General features: G+C 38.3%; 1 protein-coding gene and 1 long non-coding RNA gene across 2 annotated transcripts in view; one reads left to right on the top strand and one right to left on the bottom strand.

Annotated features, from left to right (window-relative positions):
* Positions 1–344: 344 nt before the first annotated feature.
* On the bottom strand, positions 345–1,742 carry LOC121402216. The gene is made up of 2 exons (XR_005966696.1): positions 756–1,742; positions 345–488 (listed from the first exon to the last, which is right to left on the bottom strand). It is a non-coding gene; the product is annotated as an uncharacterized LOC121402216 (long non-coding RNA).
* A 7,881-nt stretch (positions 1,743–9,623) lies between these two features.
* The window catches only part of LOC108713261 (BTB/POZ domain-containing protein KCTD16), a 169,086-nt gene continuing 168,147 nt past the window's right edge, over positions 9,624–10,562 (top strand). The window contains exon 1 of the mRNA XM_018256169.2: positions 9,624–10,326. The gene's annotated coding sequence lies outside the window, so the exon portion shown is untranslated. The remainder of the gene's footprint in view (positions 10,327–10,562) is intronic.

The raw sequence follows: 10,562 nt of genomic DNA, 5'->3' as shown, positions 1-10,562 counted from the left end.
ATTGTGCAACTATAACTCCCATATGGCTGCACACAGTTCATCATGGATAAAACTTTTTCATTAACTATTTAGTGATATACATCTTAAAGTGCATTGTGCAACTATAACTCCCATATGGCTGCACACAGTTCATCATGGATAAAACTTTTTCATTAACTATTTAGTGATATACATCTTAAAATGCATTGTGCAATTATAACTCCCATATGGCTACACACAGTTCATCATAGATAAAACTTTTTTCATTAACTATCAGTGATATACATCTTAAAGTGCATAATAGAGATTTTACAAATTTATAAAAGCCTCTCACAAAGTGTAAAATTACAAAATATGATCTCTAATAAATATTGTAAAAACTTATTGTGACCCAATTCATCTAGCTATTAAAAGTGACACACATTATTTCATATAATACATGTTGAAATCCCACTGAAACATAATGTTAAAACCAGGTTACTGCTCAATCCGCCTAACCTGTAAAAGACCTGTAAAAACAAGGAAATTGCCATTAGCCTATCCAATTCACTTGAAATCTTTATGTTGTATCAATTTAGCACTTCTATTATATCAATTTAACAGTACCTTCTAATCTCGCAACGTATGTTGCTATTCTAAGACATTCTGTAATTATTTCCTATCACTGGCTTCTATGTATATATTATCTTTCTTAGCAACAAGGTTGCAATATTATAGTTACCAATTCAAAAATAAACGATATATATATATAAAGACTCCTGATTGAATGGACTCACCCATATGTAAATGCAGCAGGAGTTCCATGTCATTACAACTTGGAATCTAGTTATAATTCCTGGGAACAAAGGACGACAAGCCATTACTATTAAAGAAAACATGATAAATTGCACTGCTCATTTAACCCTTTCGGATAAGCACTATCCAAGCGCTTTATCCATCTTGCCTCCCTCTGCAATAGTATCAAGTTATGATCACCTCCTCTACTGGGTTTTGCTACTGTCTCTAACACTATCCACTTTAGCTGACATACATTATGTTTTACAGTATCAAAATGTCTGGCTACAGGAGTGTCAGTATAGGTATCATTTTTAAAATTGCGTATATTGCCTTTATGCTCTTTTATCCTAGTACTGACAGACCTTATTGTCTTCCCTACGTACATTTTCCCGCAGGGACATTTCAGAGCATAAATTACGTGGCTGGTTTTACATGTGGCGTATGACTTTAGTTTGATTACCTCACCTGTAATGGGATGATTTATACAAGGTCCTTTTATAATGGAATTGCAACAGTTGCAATTCATGCACGGGTATGTGCCTACTTTTGGTGTACCTTTAAACACAGTATTGCTATTATCCACTCTTGAAATGGCACATAATGTGTCTCTTATTGACTTACCCTTTTTATACGAGAACCGCGGGGGATTCGAAAAAACTTTTCCGAAGATAGCATCAGTTTGCAGAAGTGGCCAATATTGTTTCACTATCTTTTCTACCTTCTTACTCCTTTTGTCGTATGTACTTACGAAGGTTAATCTATCCGTCTCACCCTGCTTTTGTTTGGGCTGTAATAAAGCAGCACGGTCCATCCCTTTCACCTCTTCTACCACTGCTTTAAGTTTACCTTTGGGGTATCCCCTTTGCAGAAACCTTTCTGTCAGATCGCTACTTGCATGTTTATAACCCACTTCACTGGATGCTATCTTCTTGGCTCTCATAAATTGTCCCTTAGGGATCGCATCCAGTGTTCGTGGGTTATGGAAACTCTTATTCAAGTGTAAAATAATGTTGGAGAGCAACATAATCATGCAAAAGGTCCCTGGGGATAATAAGGGCTGTGATTGGGTATTGGCCGCTACTATGTGGACTTGCAGCATCCAGGAGACTCTGGCAGTAGAAATGTTTTTTATGCAACTAAACCTTGCATTTATGGCAAAAATAAGCACCTGCTTTGAGGCCACTGGGAGAAACATCCAAGGGTTTGGAGAGCAACATCCAAGGGGTTGGAGAGCAACATGTTGCTCCCGAGCCACTGGTTGGGGACCACTGCCTTGCAGAATTAGAAGTGCTCCTATTTATGAACCTTTATAAGGCAATAGTATGTTGTAGTTATTTTAACTGGAAGGGATATCCAACAATATAAAACTTTTAGCTTCTCTGTTTGAGCATTCTATTGTATTGAATTGATATCCCATGGAAGTTGCAGGTGAGCTCCTACGCAGCTCTTGATTATGTTCCAGGTGGGCAACTGACCAAATACTCCCCCCCATACTATACTCATTTGTCAATTCCTCACTTTATCAGGTTTTTATTTTTTAGAACATTGTTCTGAAACCTTGAAGGCTTAGCTGACATTTAAGACAATGAAAGAGAACCATTATAGCCAAATAGGTTTCCATCTGAATGGCAACAGTAGTGCTTATGCTTGCTCATTGCAAAAGAGCAGCTTGTTTTAAATATTTACCGCAGCATTATGGGCATTATATGTTGTCTGAGCCAAGACACACTCTCTCACTGACTAGTTTAATGTCTTCATGACTTACATACATTAAGATTCCTTCCATGAAAGATTACTGGTAGACTCACTAAACCTCAGGCCGCGGAAAAGGATGCTTGCATAGTTTATGTCATGTTAAGCCAATGGAGCATATTTGTGGGTTTTATTAGCTGTCAGCAGGCTTTTTCCTGCATTTGTTAGAAAAACAAATTTTAATGAGAGATTTCCTCATGCTGGCAGTTCCTGGGGTTTTGCATGAATGAAGTTTAGTTGTTTTGGGATGATTTGAAATGAATGAACATGAAGTCACTGATATAACAGAAGCTAAAATACCATAATAATACTATACCACTATAACAATATCTGTTTTTGGTATATTCTGTAAGATAAATGTTTTTGCATATTAAACAATATAATGGGAAACGGGGTTGAGAAGTCTCCGAAACAGAAGCGGAATATTTTCTAAAAAGTATTATTGAGCAGAATGCTTATAAGTAAGTAAATACTTACTGGCACATTACAGCTTCACCGAATGGTGCCACTGGCACTTATTTATCTGCAGAATGTACAGTATTATTATAATGTAAAATTTATATTGCACTCAATTATTCTTCAGGGCTGTACAGAGATTGTTCATCTATGCTATCATTTCACAATTGAGCTTCCAATAACATTTCCCTATCACATTCATGCAACACATTGAATAGGGTCATTTTCATTAGGAGTCAATTAACCTGCCTGTATGCTTTTAAATAATGGGGAGAAATCCAGGTAGACCCAGAGAGAACATACCGTACGTCTTGCAAATAATGTCCTGGTTGGAATCAAACTAGGGCATGTCAGGCTATGCATCATGCTCCCCTCATTATGTTGACTAATTATGAATACTGGGCTGCTCACTACCTATGAATACTGGGCTGCCCACTGCCTATGAATATTGTGCTGTTGGATACCTATGAATACTAGGCTGCCTGTTACTAATGACTATTGGGCTGCTGGTTACTAATGAATATTAGGCGGCTTGTTACTAATGACTATTGGGCTGCTGGTTACTAATGAATACTGGGCAGTTTGTTACTAATGACTATTGGGCTGCTGGTTACTAATGACTATTGGGCTGCTGGTTACTAATGAATATTGGACTGCTGGTTACTAATGAATATTGGACTGCTGGTTACTAATGAATATTGGACTGCTGGTTACTAATGAATATTGGACTGCTGGTTACTAATGAATATTGGACTGCTGGTTACTAATGAATATTGGACTGCTGGTTACTAATGAATACTGGGCGGCTTGTAACTAATGACTATTGGGCTGCTGGTTACTAATGAATATTGGGCTGCTGGTTACTAATGAATATTGGACTGCTGGTTACTAATGAATATTGGACTGCTGGTTACTAATGAATATTGGGCTGCTGGTTACTAATGAATACTGGGCTGCTTGTTACTAATGACTATTGGGCTGCTGGTTACTAATGAATATTGGGCTGCTGGTTACTAATGAATATTGGACTGCTGGTTACTAATGAATATTGGGCTGTTGGTTACTAATGAATATTGGACTGCTGGTTACTAATGAATATTGGGCTGCTGGTTACTAATGAATATTGGGCTGCTGGTTACTAATGAATATTGGGCTGCTGGTTACTAATGAATACTGGGCGGCTTGTTACTAATGACTATTGGGCTGCTGGTTACTAATGAATATTGGGCTGCTGGTTACTAATGAATACTGGGCTGCTTGTTACTAATGACTATTGGGCTGCTGGTTACTAATGAATATTGGGCTGCTGGTTACTAATGAATATTGGACTGCTGGTTACTAATGAATATTGGACTGCTGATTACTAATGAATATTAGGCTGTTGGTTACTAATGAATATTGGACTGCTGGTTACTAATGAATATTGGGCTGCTGGTTACTAATGAATATTGGGCTGCTGGTTACTATTGAATATTGGGCTGCTGGTTACTAATGAATATTGGGCTGCTGGTTACTAATGAATATTGGACTGCTGGTTACTAATGAATATTGGACTGCTGGTTACTAATGAATATTGGACTGCTGGTTACTAATGAATATTGGACTGCTGGTTACTAATGAATATTGGACTGCTGGTTACTAATGAATATTGGACTGCTGGTTACTAATGAATATTGGGCTGCTGGTTACTAATGAATACTGGGCTGCTTGTTACTAATGACTATTGGGCTGCTGGTTACTAATGAATATTGGGCTGCTGGTTACTAATGAATATTGGACTGCTGGTTACTAATGAATATTGGGCTGCTGGTTACTAATGAATATTGGACTGCTGATTACTAATGAATATTAGGCTGTTGGTTACTAATGAATATTGGGCTGCTGGTTACTAATGAATATTGGACTGCTGATTACTAATGAATATTAGGCTGTTGGTTACTAATGAATATTGGACTGCTGGTTACTAATGAATATTGGGCTGCTGGTTACTAATGAATATTGGGCTGCTGGTTACTATTGAATATTGGGCTGCTGGTTACTAATGAATATTGGGCTGCTGGTTACTAATGAATATTGGGCTGCTGGTTACTAATGAATATTGGGCTGCTGGTTCTAATGAATATTGGGCTGCTGGTTACTAATGAATATTGGGCTGCTGGTTACTAATGAATATTGGGCTGCTGGTTACTAATGAATATTGGGCTGCTGGTTACTAATGAATATTGGGCTGCTGGTTACTAATGAATACTGGGCGGCTTGTTACTAATGACTATTGGGCTGCTGGTTACTAATGAATATTGGGCTGCTGGTTACTAATGAATACTGGGCTGCTTGTTACTAATGACTATTGGGCTGCTGGTTACTAATGAATATTGGGCTGCTGGTTACTAATGAATATTGGACTGCTGGTTACTAATGAATATTGGGCTGTTGGTTACTAATGAATATTGGACTGCTGGTTACTAATGAATATTGGGCTGCTGGTTACTAATGAATATTGGGCTGCTGGTTACTAATGAATATTGGGCTGCTGGTTACTAATGAATACTGGGCGGCTTGTTACTAATGACTATTGGGCTGCTGGTTACTAATGAATATTGGGCTGCTGGTTACTAATGAATACTGGGCTGCTGGTTACTAATGAATATTGGGCTGCTGGTTACTAATGAATATTGGACTGCTGATTACTAATGAATATTAGGCTGTTGGTTACTAATGAATATTGGACTGCTGGTTACTAATGAATATTGGGCTGCTGGTTACTAATGAATATTGGGCTGCTGGTTACTATTGAATATTGGGCTGCTGGTTACTAATGAATATTGGGCTGCTGGTTACTAATGAATATTGGGCTGCTGGTTACTAATGAATATTGGCTGCTGGTTACTAATGAATATTGGGCTGCTGGTTACTAATGAATATTGGGCTGCTGGTTACTAATGAATATTGGGCTGCTGGTTACTAATGAATATTGGGCTGCTGGTTACTAATGAATACTGGGCGGCTTGTTACTAATGACTATTGGGCTGCTGGTTACTAATGAATATTGGGCTGCTGGTTACTAATGAATACTGGGCTGCTTGTTACTAATGACTATTGGGCTGCTGGTTACTAATGAATATCGGGCTGCTGGTTACTAATGAATATTGGACTGCTGGTTACTAATGAATATTGGGCTGTTGGTTACTAATGAATATTGGGCTGCTGGTTACTAATGAATATTGGGCTGCTGGTTACTAATGAATACTGGGCGGCTTGTTACTAATGAATATTGGGCTGTTGGTTACTAATGAATATTGGACTGCTGGTTACTAATGAATATTGGACTGCTGGTAACTAATGAATATTGGACTGCTGGTTACTAATGAATATTGGGCTGTTGGTTACTAATGAATATTGGGCTGTTGGTTACTAATGAATATTGGGCTGCTGGTTACTAATGAATATTGGGCTGCTGGTTACTAATGAATATTGGGCTGCTGGTTACTAATGAATATTGGGCTGCTGGTTACTAATGAATATTGGGCTGCTGGTTACTAATGAATATTGGGCTGCTGGTTACTAATGAATATTGGGGCTGCTGGTTACTAATGAATACTGGGCGGCTTGTTACTAATGACTATTGGGCTGCTGGTTACTAATGAATATTGGGCTGCTGGTTACTAATGAATACTGGGCTGCTTGTTACTAATGACTATTGGGCTGCTGGTTACTAATGAATATCGGGCTGCTGGTTACTAATGAATATTGGACTGCTGGTTACTAATGAATATTGGGCTGTTGGTTACTAATGAATATTGGACTGCTGGTTACTAATGAATATTGGGCTGTTGGTTACTAATGAATATTGGGCTGCTGGTTACTAATGAATATTGGGCTGCTGGTTACTAATGAATACTGGGCGGCTTGTTACTAATGAATATTGGGCTGTTGGTTACTAATGAATATTGGACTGCTGGTTACTAATGAATATTGGACTGCTGGTTACTAATGAATATTGGACTGCTGGTTACTAATGAATATTGGGCTGTTGGTTACTAATGAATATTGGGCTGTTGGTTACTAATGAATATTGGGCTGCTGGTTACTAATGAATATTGGGCTGCTGGTTACTAATGAATATTGGGCTGCTGGTTACTAATGAATATTGGGCTGCTGGTTACTAATGAATATTGGGCTGCTGGTTACTAATGAATATTGGGCTGCTGGTTACTAATGAATATTGGGCTGCTGGTTACTAATGAATACTGGGCGGCTTGTTACTAATGACTATTGGGCTGCTGGTTACTAATGAATATTGGGCTGCTGGTTACTAATGAATACTGGGCTGCTTGTTACTAATGACTATTGGGCTGCTGGTTACTAATGAATATCGGGCTGCTGGTTACTAATGAATATTGGACTGCTGGTTACTAATGAATATTGGGCTGTTGGTTACTAATGAATATTGGGCTGCTGGTTACTAATGAATATTGGGCTGCTGGTTACTAATGAATACTGGGCTGCTTGTTACTAATGAATATTGGACTGCTGGTTACTAATGAATATTGGACTGCTGGTTACTAATGAATATTGGACTGCTGGTTACTAATGAATATTGGGCTGTTGGTTACTAATGAATATTGGGCTGTTGGTTACTAATGAATATTGGGCTGCTGGTTACTAATGAATATTGGGCTGCTGGTTACTAATGAATATTGGGGCTGCTGGTTACTAATGAATATTGGGCTGCTGGTTACTAATGACTATTGGGCTGCTGGCAGCTTATTGTAGTCCTGAATGAATGAAAAATACCATCACAAAAGCTTTGCCCAAATCCTGAAGTGAATCTGGACCACACATAAGAACAAATATTGACATATTCAGTTGTCCAGTGGTCAAAAATACAGTGAATTTAAGGGTTCAGATTTGGTTTGTTCATTCACTAGGATTCAGCCCAATCTGAATTGGATTTAAGGCGAAGAATAAGAGCCTATTGGGCAAATTTACTTACCTCCGAAGAGGTTGCGTTATGCAGCTTAGTGAATTAGCGTAGTTACAACCCTTCGTCTGAGAGAAACTTAGCCTGGCGTAAGGGTGCGAGGTAGCGCTAGAGTAGGTCCACTTCGCTAGCGAATTTACGCCAGCACCCTTTAGTAAATTTGCCCCCATGAGTAAGTGCCGATTTGGCATGAAATGCATTAGGCGATGCATGTCCTAATAAATATTCCTAAATTTCTATACATATTTTTGCTACTGCCTTTATTTGATAGCATGTCTCACTGCTTTATCAAACTTTTTCCACTGAAGTAAAACAGCAGACCTTTCTAGGCCAGTCATAATACACATATCATGGTGGTCAGACAGTCCTATCAAGCAGGAAGCCACATATGTTAGATATGATTTAAAAGTATAAAACAAAATCTATTGTCTTAAACGACAGCTGCAATAAACATCTTCTCTTTTAAGATTGCAACAATCTCATCAATATTTAACATGATATGAATGTATTTATTAAAGAAAAACATGCATATTCCAGGGGCTATAAAACCACAATACTCACACGTATATATATTTTTTGTGACCATTGACACTAGTGTCTGTTGAAGATTCTTCAAGGACTGTGTGTCTACACTAGATCTGCTTAGTAATGGAATGAGGTGCGGCATGTGTTCACGCTCCAAGGTATGCATGTATCTATACTATCTATGTATCTATAGGACTACTAGTATACACCAACTGTACAGATTTACAGTATAGAAAAGTACAAGGAGGACAAATAATAAGTGGCAAGTTGTAAAAACGCAGAGAAGGAAGCGGTTTCTGTCCTTTAGTGCTTACATTCTAACTGGGTGGATACAGGCACATGCAGGCGGTGGAGCCGAAACCTCCAGCTCTTTGATTGAGTTTTTAAACATTCCTTTAATATACTATATTATCGTTATAAAGAAAGTAAAATGAAATCCCAGAATGCTGGGGACCTGGGGTTTTCCAGATAAGGGATCTTTCTGTAATATAGATAAAAAAAATAATTGAAGCATTAAATAAAGCCAGTAGGATTGTTTTCTCCCGAATAAGGATTAAATATATCATATTTAGAATCAAGTACAAACTACTATTTATTGTTACAAATAAAAAGGGAAACCAGTCTTAAAAATGTGAATTATTTGATTAAAATGAAGCCTATGGGAGATGACCTCTCCGTAATTTGGAGATTTCTGGATAACCAGTCCCATACCCATAAAAAAAAAAATTACATATTATATATATATATATATACACAGCAGAAATAAATTAAATCAGCAGGTTCCTGAGAGTACGAAGTTTACATTGAGATAAATGAATGTGGAACAGGCAAATCCACAAAGAACAATGCAGAGTGTTGGTAAGCCAGCTCTAGCATAATATTTCTAGCGCTGAATAACTAAAAAAAAAAAGGGTGCGGAAAATTTATATTTTATATTGTATGGCTGCCCCCCTCCCTCTAAGGGTTAACGACATCCAAAACTTGTGGCAGAAATGGGTGTCACGTGTCAGATTTGTATTCACACTGGAATAGATAATTCTGGGAACATGAAAGGAAGCGGCGTCCGTAATTGCTGTAATTTGTAAAAACAGTTGGGAGCAACGCTCAGTGTGACAATTTTAACAAAGGGTTTTGTAGGGTTAACGATCGATGGGAGGGGATAATAAACTGGTCTGCAGGAGATTTTTTTTTTTGCAGAAATATTTTAACCTTATTTAACTTATCTAAATACAAGAGATACACTGATGCATTCTCTGCTCTTACTCTAGTTTTTTTTCCCACAGCTTTACTCCTTTAAGATGATGTAATAGCTATTTCCCTGGATGGTTTCTTCCCTGCACTGCTTAAACAACAGCCTCTCTGAACAGCTCTGGGACTGGAGATCCACCCAGCTTATAGCAGCCGGAGCAGGCTCAGCATCAGAGCAGGAAGGCTCCCAGAGCTGGAGACAAGCTACTGCAGGCTGCTCTGCTCTCTTGCCGCTCTCTCACCCTCATTCTCTCAGCCTGCTTGGAACTATGCTACCATTTCTGTTTTTTTCTCTGGACTTGGCAAAGCCTATGCACATCTTGCTTGAAGCAGGCTGGTTGCTGAGATTCTGAGTTTTGTGCAAGGCATATAGAAGCCAGCAGCATCCCATCTGTAGCCAGAGATCTCTTCAGTTTTGTGCTCTCCTATCAAGCATGCCCTATTCCGAGCTTGCCTTTGCTTGCTGACTCATATACCTGAGACTTCTACGCTGCAACTGCTTACCTGCAACTTTCCTAGACTTCTCAGCCCTCCACTGAACTCCATTCTACTCTGTCCTTATACAGAACTGGATTTTTTTTCCTGTGTAATTGGATTATGCAGCTCAGGTATAGTTGGAATTCTTTAACTCATACTCATTATCTTAGATGTACTCGTTATTAAAAATTGCTGCTTTGCTGCATAAGTATTACTGGATTGATTTTAAAATAGCAAACAGTGATTAAGCTGCAGCATTTTGCATTACATTGCAGAAGAAAAAACAAAAAAATGCAGCTTTAATATAAAAGTAAATGCATGTCCCAAATTAGCCACCCCATGAATAAGCCACTCCATGAATAAGCCA

Source organism: Xenopus laevis, chromosome 3S, assembly GCF_017654675.1.
Source record: "Xenopus laevis strain J_2021 chromosome 3S, Xenopus_laevis_v10.1, whole genome shotgun sequence".
In the NCBI taxonomy this organism is placed as follows: domain Eukaryota; kingdom Metazoa; phylum Chordata; class Amphibia; order Anura; family Pipidae; genus Xenopus; species Xenopus laevis.
The sequence above is the reverse complement of the archived record's forward strand: the minus strand, read 5'-3'. Positions and strand labels throughout refer to the sequence as shown.